The sequence below is a fragment of the Xylocopa sonorina genome, chromosome 11, assembly GCF_050948175.1.
Source record: "Xylocopa sonorina isolate GNS202 chromosome 11, iyXylSono1_principal, whole genome shotgun sequence".
NCBI classification, from domain to species: domain Eukaryota; kingdom Metazoa; phylum Arthropoda; class Insecta; order Hymenoptera; family Apidae; genus Xylocopa; species Xylocopa sonorina.
Genome location: NC_135203.1, coordinates 8,349,126 through 8,364,442, shown reverse-complemented (window position 1 = coordinate 8,364,442; position 15,317 = coordinate 8,349,126).

The window sequence follows — 15,317 nt, the reverse complement described above, 5'->3', positions numbered from 1 at the left end:
GCATCAATGTATCGAAAGTAATGTGGAAGAAAAAGGGAATTCGTGGATAGGTTTTAAAAGCGTTATCCCGAACTGTTCTCGCAACGGAACCGACTCGCAAGCTACAAAAATTCCAAACACCGGCCATACTCGGGGATAAAACGTCATTAAATTTCCAAGTTGACCCTATCTTTCAAGCATTAAACTTTCATATCCACGGGAGAGCACTCTCTGCTTCAAGCTGCATGTTACATGGCTGCATATACAACCAGGCCGCGTGTGCACTCTATCAGGCATGCATTCGCGCGAGTAACACAGACTGCGCGCCAAGGAAAACTTTTATGTATATTTCGACCAATGTTACTGAACTTTCGCACTCCAGGCTGTACTTCAAGACGGCAATATTCGACCTCTGAAAAACTTCACCGTGGTATTCTCGCGTCATTATTCGCGTGGGACTCGACATACCATAATAATTGGAGAAGTTGACGGTGTTGCGAAAGCGTCGCGTATTCGAATCGACACGCGCGAATATTTTCCATGAAAGAAGTCGCATCTCCGACCAGTAAACCAAGAGACACGTTTGACACACATCACTTCAAGTGTCGAATAACGAGAGGAGCGATCATTCGAGATCCTTTCAATCTCGCCGCATTTATAGTCGATCCGAGCGTTGAGACGCAAAATGCTTCATCACGAGTGGCGCAAACCGACGAAACTTTTTCGCTCCATCTAATGATTTATTTTTCGTCCCAGCGACCGATAAAAAGTCGTTGAATAGAGAACTGGGAGGGTTCGTTATTAACCGCCGTTACCATTTTAGATGAGTCACGACGGAGAACCTCGCGGCGATAGAAAAGGCTACCCGCGTTCACTTCTACTTACGCGCAACATTTACTCGACGTTACGTCTTTAAAATGTTCCTTGAACGTGGAGCAAGCTTTACACGAACCTGACGCGATATAATCTCACTCGAGTACGATTACCAATGAAAATCACGTTTCTTGCCGTTTCACGCTCAACGAACCAGGTTACGATCGACACGCGTATCTGTAGCGTGATAGCACGCTCTCGATCATTGAAAATCATTCGAGACGTACAGACATGCGTGTAACAATCTTCGCTGTACCTAGCCATCTGCGTTTCGCGGCTGCATTTCACGGACGCGAATATCTATCTCGTCGCAGCGACGGTATTGAACCCTAAATCACGACTGGCAATATCGCACTAACGTCGACATCTTTACGTATTCGTAATGACGGCGCAGAACTCCTCGTACCATCGGAGGAAGCATTTGTAACGGTAGCAATAAATACAAAACCATCCTCTGGTCCGAGGAAATTTCTCGCGCTCCTTTCTCTTCCTCCCTTTTAACGATTGCCATGGAAAACTTCCGAGGCGGAGCGTTTCCCGTAATTTCTCAAAATCAGAAACTTTTCTACCGCCTTAGCTCGCCTTTAGAAAGGGACTGGGAACGGTGGAGAGTGAGAGAGCGAGAGAAAGAGAGATTCAAAACTCAATTACAATCTCTATTAGCAAGGGGCACGTTTATAATCGCGGAAATACAGAGAACGCGAGGAGAAAAGTTGCCGCAAGTTCTCCCGGCGAATTCTTTCCAATTACACCGGCTTGTCTACAAGCTCGAGATTACGTGGGAGCTTGGCTGAATGAAATAGCGATCGTAGGCTGCGAAAAGCGTGCCGCGGTATGCGGTGTGATGCTACGCATCGGGTAATAATTAAAATCATCGGGCATGTCGCGTACGTGACGGATCGTGACGCGCGGCGACAGCTGCTGGTAATATCGTCCGGCGCGCTCGCTGTAAGAAAGAAAATCGCTGTCCAAGATGGAAGACCGATCGACATTCCGATCCCGGCGATCTTCTGAGAAACTTCGCCAGTAAGAGTGCGCCAATGCCGTGTTGTCCCAGGCTGCAGCTGTGCTGCAACTCCGCGACGAGAAAGCGTGACGCAACCCCGTGATGCAACCTTAATGGTCTCGTTCGTTGCCACCGGACGATCTTGTATCGAGAAAACGTTGCCATGGAAAACCCATAATCTAATCGTTTCGTAGTCGTTTACCCGTCGCTGGAAGGCATGACATAATACTATCAAAATAATTATATCAGTTAACTTCTCCTTCCTCTCCCCCTCTCTCTATGCGATGAATCAATTAAATTGCGTATTAATTGTCGCCGTAAGAAACGTCAACAAGATCCAGTTCTGGCTGCACACGATATCCCTACATTAACAGGAGACATTCGAGCCACGGCTAATCCCGATCGTTTAACGCCGATACGGGCTAGAATCTAGAATGTAACCACGAGAAGGTACAGTGGTGCAGTTACGGCTGTACCGGGATGCAATCAGCTACGTGTGTGCATGTTGAGCATACACAGAGAGAGAGGGAGAGAGACAGAAAGAGAGAGAGAGAAAGAGAGTTGTACTGGGCGTAGCGAGAGTCGAAGTAGATCGCGTGCACCGGTCCCATTAAAGCATTATTGTCGCTTGCTTCGAGCTAACTTTCCCGAAGGATAGCGCACTCGCATCCTTTCGGTTTTGTATGGACAAATCGAGCAATCTCACCGGAGCCTTCTTCGAGACATCGACGTCCTTTCCATCGACCTTCTTCGGTACCGTGGCGCGAGTCGTGTGACCACTTTCTGAAACGGCTAGCTGATCAAGGTTGACGGGCGTTAGTGATCGCCTCGATCGCTCCCATGTGTCTATGGTACCTTCTCTTGTAGCAATTCGACTTATTGTCTGCCACCTTTTCGAAGCTTTAATCTCGTTCGAGAACCGGATCGCTGCGCCACGTTGTATCCTCATCGGCAATTACGCTCCTCCAATTTCTTCGCGGGAATCCTCGCAACGCGTGCGCTCACTTTTCTCACCTCGTTTCAAATTCTTCTCCGTGAAGGGTTTTTAAATTAAAGAACTTTCCTCTGGTAATTCAGTAGGTTATCTCACCGACTCTTTTCATTGACAACGGGTGAACTTTCCGTTGGGATTAATTAATGCTAATCTACCGTATTTCAGATTAATTTCAATTGGATCGCAAGAATGGAAAGTTATATAGTATTCTGAAATCGAATCACTGAGCGAAAGCTTGGTCGATGTCGTCATTCTTGGATACGAGTTCGCGCCATAAAGGAAACCCAGAAGTCGACGTTGCTATAATTTATGATGCGTCAATCCCAAGATTATTCAGTATGGTGGCTCTCCAAGTATTTTTCGCAGCACAGTCCTGAATCGTATTCGCATCGATTAGAATATTTCTGTGCGCCCGAACGGGAGAGAATTATATTCGCAGCAGGAACAAAATGGCGGATCCGTTAATCACGACGCCCGCTAAAAATCGATCCTAACGGCGATGGTGAGTAAAACGCATTAAATTGTAGGGTGTCCGCGAAAAAAGAGACGCTAGAATCGAGCGTTTCTTGTCGTTCGCACTTTGGACGCAGCGGAAGTAAAATTCATCGGTGTAACGAAACGGCATCAGACCGCTCGTAACCGGCGGACGCCTGCGAGGCTCGTAAAGGAAACCGCGTCAATTATTGCCGTAGCGCGCGAAGGGAAAAAAAGGGGAAACGCCAGCAACGGGAATTGTACTTGAAGGAAAGTATACAGACAGCTATCAAAGGATTACGAGACACCGGGGATGTTCATCGAGGTGAATCACCATCGATAAGATACACTAACGAGAACGTTTGATATACGAAACTGGAGAAACTAATGAACGGAGCTAACAAGAAGAAGTTAACGAGGTTCCGGGAAAGTTAAACGATATCGAATCGATATCAATCGAAGATTTCCACCAAAGGACACGGTCGAACGAAGCTGCAAGATGACGGAGATTAAAGATTCGATCGTGGACAAGCCGGCGGTGACGCTAATTTGTTCCATGCCGCGAAGCTGAGATGCGATTCGTTGGCGCACCTACTGGATCATAGGAGTATCTCGAGCGAGTCCCAAGAAACCGGGAAAGGAGATTCCATTCGGACGATCCTCGATATCCGTATTCGGCTGGAAAACGTAACGTATGATCTCTCTGCGATAAGGTATCTCACTGCTGTCGATATCAGATATCTAAGCTCTCGACCATTTTCTGGATCGTACTGGCGGCAACGTGTCGTTCTTCCGACCCGCCACGTATCTTTCATCCCGTTCTGCTGCTCTCAGCCGATTCCCACTCGACTTATACGTCCTCCGTTCCAACTGAATCTTCGCCCTCTCTGTTTAGGAACTGGTTTACGAAGTGGCCGCCAGTTGACGAAACTTTCGATCGATTCTGCTGGCGACGGGAAGGGGGTGGCGAAGGTAGGGAAACTCCGGCTCGGAATTGCCCGCGGGATTTTTCTTCGTCTCATTGGGAACCAGAGCGAACTATCGGGAAACGATCAATGGCCGAGAGCAACGCGGTTCCGGCGAAATAATTAATCAAAGTAAAGTTCGAAACGTCCCAGAAGTAACCGGCGGCCTTGGACGAATCGTTCGTGCACTGTTTTGCCTGGACGTCGCCGTGGGTAGACCTGCGTGGAGAATACCCAAGACCCTCTGGAAGACACGATAGGGTAATTAGCGGCGGAAGTCGGTGGTAACGAGAGAGCGACAATGAGGGACAGGAAAGGTATCCCTTGGAGAAGAAAAAAAAAACGCGGAAAAACCAGCCGATGGCCGGTGCGCGTCACGGCTGTGTGTATACATGGGGCAATTTGAAACGAAAAAGGGGGAACTACGGAGACATAATTCTCAGAGCTGGCAGCGGAAAAGCTTGCCACGGTTGAGCGACACTGCCGGTCCGGATGACTGGCCGGTTAAGTTGAAATACCGGTCCCATCCTAGCAGCTAGTCGAGCTCAACTATCACGGCCCGATAGCCGTTCCAGCTTCCGTGAAGCTTCAGGCACGAGCAACCTCCACCGTCCCCCTTTTGCCGGCGAGCTGAGCAAGAACTCGAAGACGATGCTGGGGGGAGGGACGACGCGCGTTGAACCAAGAGAGGATAGAAAAACCGGTAGAGGTGAGAGGAAGACGAAGGGCGGAGGGATGGGTGAAAGGGTTCGAGGACGGGGAGCGGAGGGAGGAGAGCACTCGAGAACCCTTAGCGGGCTGGGCAACCACTTTTCTCTTCGGCATAGGCGTGCTCTTGCCTATCCAGCTTCGGTCGACTTCGTGGTCGCTCGTGGGTCTTCGGGCACGCGTGAACCACGCGCATCAAGGTCGGGGCCGTCTACCTTTCCCCGATGGCAAGTGCATGCATTGTGGTGCTACGTCGTCGCTTGGTACCACCACCACCGCCACCGCTACCATCACCGTGCCAGCCTGCCCAGCTCGATTTCCAGGATCGGATCGCCGGATGCTGGGACTGGCCGAAGAATGTCCGGCTCTTCAACAACAAATTGTCTCTCCCCAGAGTTTTCCGCCGTATCGGGCGTTTTTCAGTCAGGATGATTCACCGTTCGCGATGGTGAACAATTGGTTCGTTACTGAGAAGACGTCTCTCGCGGGACTATGGAAGTCCAACGGGGTTGTATTCAACGGAAGTTCGCTAAGTAGAATACACTGGGTTCCGCGCCTTGTTCAAACTTGTCGCTGTTCTTTTTGTTTATATGTATGGCCGTTTGGGGTACACTGTAGCCGCTCCACCGGGTGAGACGTTACAGTGTACACGAATGCGAAGACGGTGGACCGCGAGATGTTGCAAACGATACGCGCTAAGAATGATAGACATTAGCGTCAAGATTATTATAGCCATTAACGAACTTCTGCGACCGTGGAAGAAGGGAGAGGAAGAGGCTGGACGGGAGTGAGAGAAACGGGGCGGAAAAATGGCCGGCTGTAAAGTTCCTTTACGAGCGGCTGTGTAAAATATTATTGCGCGAGATGTTTATGCAAGGTGTTCGTAGCACGGAGAATAAACGGTGTACGCGTTTTATCCAGCGGGTACCACCGGCTCCAGACCGTCGGGTATCAATCCCTTTTGTATTCCAGCTATCGTTCGCGGTAGTAAAAGCCTCGCCGTATATCCATTTCACGCGGCGAATAAAATTCGATGATGAACGATACGGATGGAAATGGATGGAAATGAAAAGCGACTTGGGAAATTTGACTTTCTTCCACTCGAGGCGAAATAAATGCAACCGATTGTCTGCGGGAGCACCCGGAGCTGGCTGAGTTATGAGCTGCGGCCCTGGGTGAAGGGAAAGGAGCTGGAACAGCAGCCTCCCGTGAATCGAAGGAGCTCCGGCCAGAACTAATCGACAAAATATAAGCGGGCCTACCGGGCCACCTGCTCGATTTGAAAGGTTACCCAGCTTTCTCTCGAACGCATCACCGGGAAAGGATACGGTTGTGTATCCTGAGGAATTACGACGAAACTCGATGAGCTGCACGCCTGGCAGCGATGCTCGCCGCCAAGTTGCACACCGCACTGCTCGCATTATACTTAACCCGTTCGTCTGGTACACGCGGTAGGAATTTTCTCTGCACACGCGGCACGACGACCAATACATCCTCCCGCCATATCGTCGATGTATCAACACCGGGAATAAATACTTGCCACGGCGAAACGCTCCAGACCAAGACAGAAGCCTGCGGCTAACGGGACCTCGAAATTAGGAATAGGACTGAGCCGGATTTAACGATGATTAATAATATAATACCCGGCCGTCCTAATTATCCGCGACCCAACTATGGCGGGGCGCGGCAAAACGTTCGTATCCTGCGGTTCGCTGATGAGAACCAGTGGAAACGTTAAACGATCCTGGTCGATCGTTATTCTAATCATCATTGCTGTAGTCGACTTCTGTGGACGTATCGCGAAGTAGATCGACGGCTGGGAATGTCCGGGGAAATAATTAAATCCATTTAGACAGAGGCTCGTGCATACGATGGAAAGCAATTGGTTTCGCGGAGGAAAGTCATCGTGAAATGTTAAGAGGGACGGATGGGAACGGGGAAACGGTTGGAAACGTAATCAAAACAACGAGGCACTCCTACGAGGCTCGACTGTGTTCCCTTCTAGACAGGCATCGATTTCCTTCGGTGGAGAGATCGCGTCGACGTGCCTGGCGAACCGTGCGATTTGATCTCGATCTCTCTTATACGCAGAGCGTAGCGGAAACAAGTAGTCGCAGCCTGGCCGTAGTCAGACAGCTTTTCGCTTCACGTGTGTACGACACTTGTCGCGCGCCGTGTCGCTTCGTTTCTTGATAGTACAATACGAAGTTAACACCGTTCCGATCTCTTAATTAGAGACAGGTGTAACGTGTCTTTGAAGTTTGACTAATCGCTCGAGAAGCAGAGATAAGGAGAAACAATCCTTCAGACAGTTTTGACGCAGGAACTGGAGAACAGTTTGTCAACAGATAGTTATCGTTTTCCATATTTCTCCGCGCAAATAAGACGCGAAACGTGGAAGCGTACGAAACGCAGGGAAACTTTATCGCGTTCGTAGCAGTTCATCGCTTCTGCAGGACGCCTTTCTCTCGCAGAGGGGGCGTGCGTCCGAGGCAGGCGTACAAACGATTTCCGGTAGCGTCTTTCCGGGTCGGCGTAGGAATTCCACGCGTATGAGCGTAACGTAGACCACCTGATAGGTGCGCCACCCGGGGATTTTAAATGGATGCCGAAGGGAGCGTATACGGCGGGAATGAAATGGCAACGAAACGGAGACAGGACGAGGACGATAGCACGAACGAAGAGGGGAACAAGCTGGGCAGGGGTTGGAGAGAAAACAGCAAGTTGCAACAGCTTGCCCATAGTTCAACCCCGCTACAGTTCCGTGCACGCCGTGAATTTCAATGCGGTTTACACGCCAAGCCATATTCTTCGAGCTGTAAATTGCTCGTCCGGGCGAATCACATTTGTTTCCGACCTGTCCATCTCTTTCCCTCTTTCTCCCTTTCTCTCGCTCCTCTATCCCCTATCTACATTCAATGATTTCACGCTTCCGTTTCCCTTTTTCTCCCTCCTCTCTTTTTTGCATTATTCCTTTATAGAACGTAGACCAGCTTTGTAACCGGCGAACATTCAGGATGAACAAAATTTCTTCAAACTTCCAGCAGAACTTCGTAATTTTTGCTTTTCGCGACGAAGTTCTGTATTGGCATTCTAGCCGTAGCACAGATCGGATAAAACTTCTGTCCCTCCAGTTTGTCGCGTGTAATTTAATCTATTTTTTAGTGGCCGTAAGCCACGTTGTTCCGCAAGATCGTAAACTTCCTCTGCACGGCCACCAGGTCTTACACCTTTGCTACTTTGCTCTTCCCTATCAACTATCCCTACCCTTCTCAATCCTTCCATCCTACCAGATATCCCAGCGTGTAAATACTTCATCTCGTCGTGCAGTTTCGTTAACTAGTAAGTCGATCGTCTTCTAACGTTAACCAACTCAGTACGATAACCCTATAGTTTCCCTATGGGTAACGCGGAACAGACCTCATCGGTCCGTTGACCTCTGCGGTCCGGAAGTCTGTAGAAACAAGCGGATAGGAGTTGGAGAAAAACGAACGGCACAACACGGGGTTGTACAAAGGACCTGTAAAAAGTGCTCTCACCTCGTATCGCGAAAAAAATTTAATTAAAACCGATAGCTACCTCTGACCGAGGCGAACCGGATGGCTGCGCGAGCCGTTGAAGAAGGACGGAGCCATCGCAATGGATTCCGTCGACGATGGAAACGTGGCATTAGATATTTTCTGAACGCAAACAGAAACTGCGTGTTTTCAGAGAATTTCCCTTAGGACGCGTTTAACGTTCACAGCTGAACGGATGCGCGGTTAATCGACTGCTAAAGTGAACGCGCGCTTACCATATCATTCAAGCTTGTATGCAAGTCTCACGTAAGTCTAATTGGCACGTCGCTATTAGTTAGAGGGAATAATACGTCTAATTGCGTGGGGCTGCAATTAGCGAATACTCGAATATATTACCTTCTTCAGCGTCTGCTAAAGCTGTTGCCCGTGTAATCAGTTCGTTACCATTGAATCATCGATGGTAACAGCAAATGTGACTAATTTGTATTCGTTCGCGTGGCCAGCTACAAACGTGTACATGCGTAAGGACCTTCTGAATACGCGACATGCACACGGTTAATACCTTTGATCGTAATAGGACGCTAAGTCGGAGCTGTATCGATGCCAAGTTCGAATCCTCTTTCGATCGTACAGAGGTCCGCGTATATGTGCGTACAGGGTGCGCCGGAACAGCCAACCCTCGCAGAAAGACAGTTCTACCGCGTGTCGGAATATTTAATCGAGGTTGCTTACAACGCGGCAAAATATCGAACGTATCACACAAGTACTAGACAGGTAAGAAGTATATCATCGACGGAACCAGTACGTCGAAGAAATATAGCGTGCCGCGGATCTTTTTATGATCCGCTGGAACAAGTTTAACTGGCATTTTCCTCCGTTTTAAGGGAGACTTTAATTTAAAGTTAACTTGTATACCATGGCCGGCGTCGTAACCAGGACGATAAATACAAGGTGGAAGCGAGTCCAGGAGAAGAAACAACCGGACACGTAAGTCGTGAAAACGCAACGCAAAACCCTTTCTGAAGTCCGCTTGTGTACCTTGAATATTTCAGGAACGTTCTTGCAGGTTATCGTTCTTGCAAAAATTTCGCCGCTGGTACCGGGGGCGGTGAGTTTCGCGTGGCACGCTTGGCCAAACAAAGATACCTGGGGATGATTAATTAAAATGCCGCGGTAGATTTATCTTCAACAACGTTTCTGGAATCCACCGAAGAAAAGAATAAACGAAAGAGAGAAGTACGAGGCGATGTGTGCGCCGATGTTAAATAAAATTTTCCGGGATAGATCTGCCACGGTTTACCATGCTACGGTTCGAGTAACCCAGCAGAGGCGATCAAATGGGAATAGAAGATCATCGTGACGTTGAAACGAGAAGACGGAACAGTTCTAATACGTTTTCCCAGGCCGATGTTCTCGGTAAACAGCCGAAACGGTCCGTCGCAAATTTTAAATTACATCCTGCCATTTAATACTGCCCGTTAAGCACAAAGTTCGACATAATATAGCAATACCTCACGGCAAGGAACACCTACGAGAAGCCGCTCATTAACTGTATACGAGATAAAATCCCAGATTGCACGCCTTTCCTCTACGTCGCAGACCCGCGGGACATAACGGGATGAAAGGCCAATAAAAATCGCCAGCTTTCATTAACTCCAACGCGTAGAGTCGGTCGAGTGTATCCCCAAGTATCTCGACGCACATAATTACATAATTATCTTACGTTTCCTTCCGTACGCCTGCGCTCGCGTTACCAATTTAACGATACTCCGTGGAAATTGATCGCCGAGATCGGCGCTAAAAACCGAGGACGTGCACATGCAGACGCGTGTCCGTTGCAAAAAGTTGCGCATCGAAATGGGCAGGATCGGGTAGCGATCGACCTCGATCTGTTTTTCGCTCGGTGAGAACGCCGCGAGAAAGGGGCAAAGCGACGCGGAAAAGGAGATGGTCGTGGAAAAAGAGCAGCAGGAGGAAACGCGAAAACGAAAAGGAACGGATCGGACAGCCCGCCCGGCAAGCCGCCGCTAGACACCTTGGCCACGCCTAGACGACCCTTCGTCTACTTCCACTGGAATATTAATGTACGACTCGATGTGAGGGCAGCCTTATCCACACACCGCGCTCGTGGAGGGATGTTGGAGAACGCGGAGCAGCGGCGATAAAGAGGGAACGATCGAGGAAAGATGCTGGTGCGAGCGGGACGGTGAACGCCTGGCAGAACACGAAAACGAAGACGTCGAATGAAAAGAAGAGAGAGAAACAGAAAGAAGCGTGGTTTGATGGAGGCTCTTGCTACCGCAGGAAAAGAGAAACGTAGCCGCAGGCTGAGCAGGTTGCGGCGTTTGCTGCCTTCTTCTTCTCCCTCTTCTCCTTCACCGAGATACACGGAATCGTGTCTTCGTCCTGCTCGTTAGCCATCTCGCTCCTCTTAGCGGCAGGTCGAGATGGTAAAAGGTGGAGGCTGCGAGGAGCCTGTCCGACGGATGGCAAGAGAGGCTAAGATTGCCAGCGAGAAAGAACGAGAGAGAAGGATACGGAGAGCGAGAAAAGGGAGAAAGAGTGCAAACCAAATGAGAGGGACAGAAAAGGAGGAAAAAATATATATTTCCGAGGCAGACCCTTTGTTCCCCATGTTTCGAAATTAATGGCTGGTGCCTCTACCGAGACCCTCGAGGAGAAGACGATCATTTAATTGAGCCGAAGCCGGGCACAGCCGCTGTTTCCTCGCCCGTTTTACGTCCGGGACATTATACCACCACTTCTTCTTCGTCCTCGTCTACTCCTCCATCCTCCATCACCTCGCTTCGTCTACTTGTTCTTGCTCCTTCGTATCTACGCGATGGTAACCCTCCTCCTCCGCAAGGAATCCACGCGTACGTTCTGTTTTCGCTCGCGCGCTCTCTTCCTCCTGTTCCCTCCGCCCCCCTCGTTACCGTTTCACCCTTTGATTCGAACGCTCCAACCTTCGCGGCGTTTCCTCCGGTTTTCTCGCATCGCCAGCGAACAATGTCCCTTGATACCTCTTAGCGAGTCTCGCTGCGGTCAACAGGAATCGTCCCTGGCCTAAGGGCCTCTCCTACGGTCTACTCCAGTTGCAGCTGCCGTTAAGCAAATTTCCCGATGCATTCCCACGGCGCCGCCAACTGTTTCGACCGAGAGTTATTGCGTGCAGGTACCTGTGCACCGTCTCGAGCAACTCGCTCCAACCAGGTTAAAAGCCTGCTGACTTCGAGAGACTTTTAAGGTGTCCCTGACTCGCTCCAAGCTCGTTTCGTTTCGAAATTGTTCTAGAAAAACAGACGTTCCGACGCTAACCCAATTTTCTAACTACATTCACGAGTCGTTCGTTCGATCGATCGATATCGCCGGCTTTGAATACGATAGGACGCATGAAAGAGGTCCAACGAGAATACGAGATGAATTGGGTAACGTTGCAGAGAAGAAATTGTTGAAAAATCCCGTGCAACGACCAATGGGCTCAGAGTACGGTAGTAAACGGTATTAATCCTCCACCGGCTAGCGTCGAGTTAATCTTGAATTGCATCAAATTGATGTACAACGCGATGTACAGCTGTTTCTATTAATTATGTAGCAATGTACGGCACGAATACAGGAACAGCCAGATTACGCTGCGTTATACGTACTGTGTGCACTCCCATTAGGCCGGTAGCCGTTCATTAAATAATATTCCAATTTTCCAAGAATATTAACTCGTTCACCGTGAAATGGCTACTTACGTCGATCGTTCGTGGGATCGCGAAACACCCGGCGCTCCGGAACCCTCGAGTGCAATCGTTAAAAAGAGGCGGATTCGGGTTAGTAAATCATGTAAAGACCACCGTTTAAACCATTCGAGGGGATTACATCCGAACTTCGGGGCAGGACTCGGTGTTTCATCGTCGCGGAAGCTCTCGCGGCGGAAAATTTTCGTTTCAATCGCAACTCGGTTAAATAAACCGCGACTTAATCACGTCGCTCGTCGTTCGTTAAATAATATCTTCCAATTTCCCAAGAATATTAACCCCTTTAGCTTCATGGGACACGGCGAAACCGGGTGCGCCGATAAATAAATGATATTAATGAAGCACGTACTTCGCCATTCCTGATTAACCGGGTCTACGCGTCGGCTGAATTATGCAGTTTCCGCTCCTTCGGAACGGTTCGGTTGATTACGACGCTTTAACCGACACGCCGTAAAGGATAACTTGTAACTGGGGCGGATTAATTATTACCATCGACCGTCGAATACAGCCCCGTCGATGGTCGCGTGATTTAATTACGATTGCCAGTTCGGCGGTGATTCTGATGAAACGGAAAAACAGTGGTTTCTTGAAACGAGCAGAATTTTCGCGTGTCTCGTCAGCTGCCATCGATTTCTCGAAAGTCTCCGGGAAAGGTCCCCTGGTGGTTGTTCACGGTGGCACGAGGTAGCAGTCGCGATACAGCGTGAGATTAGATGCAATCTGCGATCGCGTTTCCACGGGTAAACACTTTCGCGCAGATTATGTCGGCGGGAGAGAGCATCCCCTTCGCGACGCGGCGAAGCAGGTCTCTCTACTCGACTCAAGAAAGGTAGAGATGATATCTTCTAAATAAACGTTTACTCTGCTGTATATCCGTTGAATGACGCCGTCGAGGTCTCGCCGGTTAAGAGGCCTCGCCCTTGTAACTCGATCACACGGCTCGACCATCGTTGACTGAGTTTCTTACTCGAACTTCCCTGCGAGAAAGCTTTCCTCGATGGCCGATCATCCCAGTTTCTGCCACCCCGCGAAAATGATTCTTTTTCTACCCCGGGTGTCTACGTCTCTCCATCTTTACCCGGTGGGGCAGGCGGTCCCCAGTCTGTTCGTTCAATGAAGCGCTCCTTTCTTCAATTAATTTGCCGTTAAAAGCACGAGACAGGGATCGCGGCTAATTTTAGAGGAATTTATTTCATTTTAAGGAACGTTCAACCGTAGGAATTCACAGACAGCTGGAATTCACAACAGTAAGAAATTACAAGCGCGATGTTAACAATTTAATAATACTCATTAAAAGCTGAAAAATGGTGTGCGTTCGGGTATAGCTAGGATTTAACAATTTAAGGGGATATGGCAGGCTTTAAATAAGACGAAATTAGACGATTTAAAAATTAATCAGAGCAAATGTCAGTTAGGTACTTCGAAACGGATCGAAATTAGCTGATGGAGAGGAACAAGGGGCTTACATGTTGGCTAGGTTTCAGACTTTGCAAAATTTAGTATAGCACGGACATAATTTGGTTGCTAATTATACGCTCAATCACATCGTCGTATTACATCTTAATCGCATTAAGCTTTTAACCGAGGAAGGTAATCACGTTTACTAACATCTTTACGACGAAAATACATGATAATTCATTCGACAATTCATTCAACAAAATGGAGGAGGAATTAAACGGTATCGATCAGATCATCCAAGTTTAATATTACCATGTGTAATGCATAGCGGGACTGGTTTTTAATTCATTCGAAGGCTATTCTCTCCTCGTGGTTTAGAAAATATTTCGTAACAAGAAATATTGCGAGGTAATGTAAATGAGTTACAAGGATACCAAAGATTCTGTTCGTTAATTAAGGGGTTGCGCAGCACGACTGAACATCAAACAATAGAACTAAGATCTCGAGAACCGGTATTTTGTGTACCTTTGATCTTTGCCCCGACAAGCATCCCGTGTAATTAATTAAAACGTGATTTCAAAATAGCGTAGACAACCATGAAATATGCGGTTTGCTTGCCAGGCATCTCTCGTCTTTATTAGGCGCCTGTTATTAAATCGCCGTCCCGTTCAAATTTAATATTGTATCAGGTTCTCCTCCGCGTTGAAGAAAACCTTTTGAACGCAGTAAGAAGATTTCTGTTGTGCGAGGAGTAAACGAATACTTAATCGAACCCGTGTTCGAAATTGCGACGTGAGATCCGATTATACTCTGCGTACGGTTCATAAACGAACGCGATCGAAATTTTTCGATAGCAAGGCCTTCGATCGTTTTAAGAACCACTGGCCCAAAACTGGTACCCGTGATCCGGCGTTACGATACTTTTTCTTTTCATCCGTCCTCTGATTGTTCCACTTGATATTACATATGGCGTCGCCACCAGGGACCGCTCACGCCTCGCGGTCCCACATACAATACCCATTCCTTCGCTCGAATTCACCGCAGGGATATACATATAATGAAGCTAGGGCAGACAGACACGAGCAACCGAAAGTATCAGGAATCGGCCGCAACAAGCAACCCAATCGGGTGGCAAGGAACTGGTTTTCCGATCGCGAGGAGCGTCGAGAGCCCTTTTTGCGCCTCGGTCTCTCTTTCCAGACTCGAGACCCGATCGCCCTTGTTTCACCTAATTTCGCAAGCGGAACGCGGTATACCTGGATCTGGTTATCGAACGCTTTGCACGCGATCGCCCCCCTCGTTTCTTCGTCGTATCTCGATCTGTGGACCAGTCAGAGGTGTTCCCAGCATTCTATGCGCCCATATCGCGATGGTGTCCCGGGGTAAACAATCGCGTTTAACCAGGAATCGAGTCGCGGGCAAGAACCGCCGCCGTTCGGCCAATAACCAACAGCGGAGAGCCGGACGATAATCTAAATGGGGACAGGTTCCACGCTCGTTCGCTCGTTGTCTCCTACGCTTCGAGGCTCGCTCTGACATTTTTCAGATTACTCCCCGGGCCCCATTGTCTCGCCTAATCTCACGGATGAAATACACAAGCGCGTCCATGCCGCAGAGTCGTCGAGGACTATAAATATAAACGCGAGTCGGTTCTTA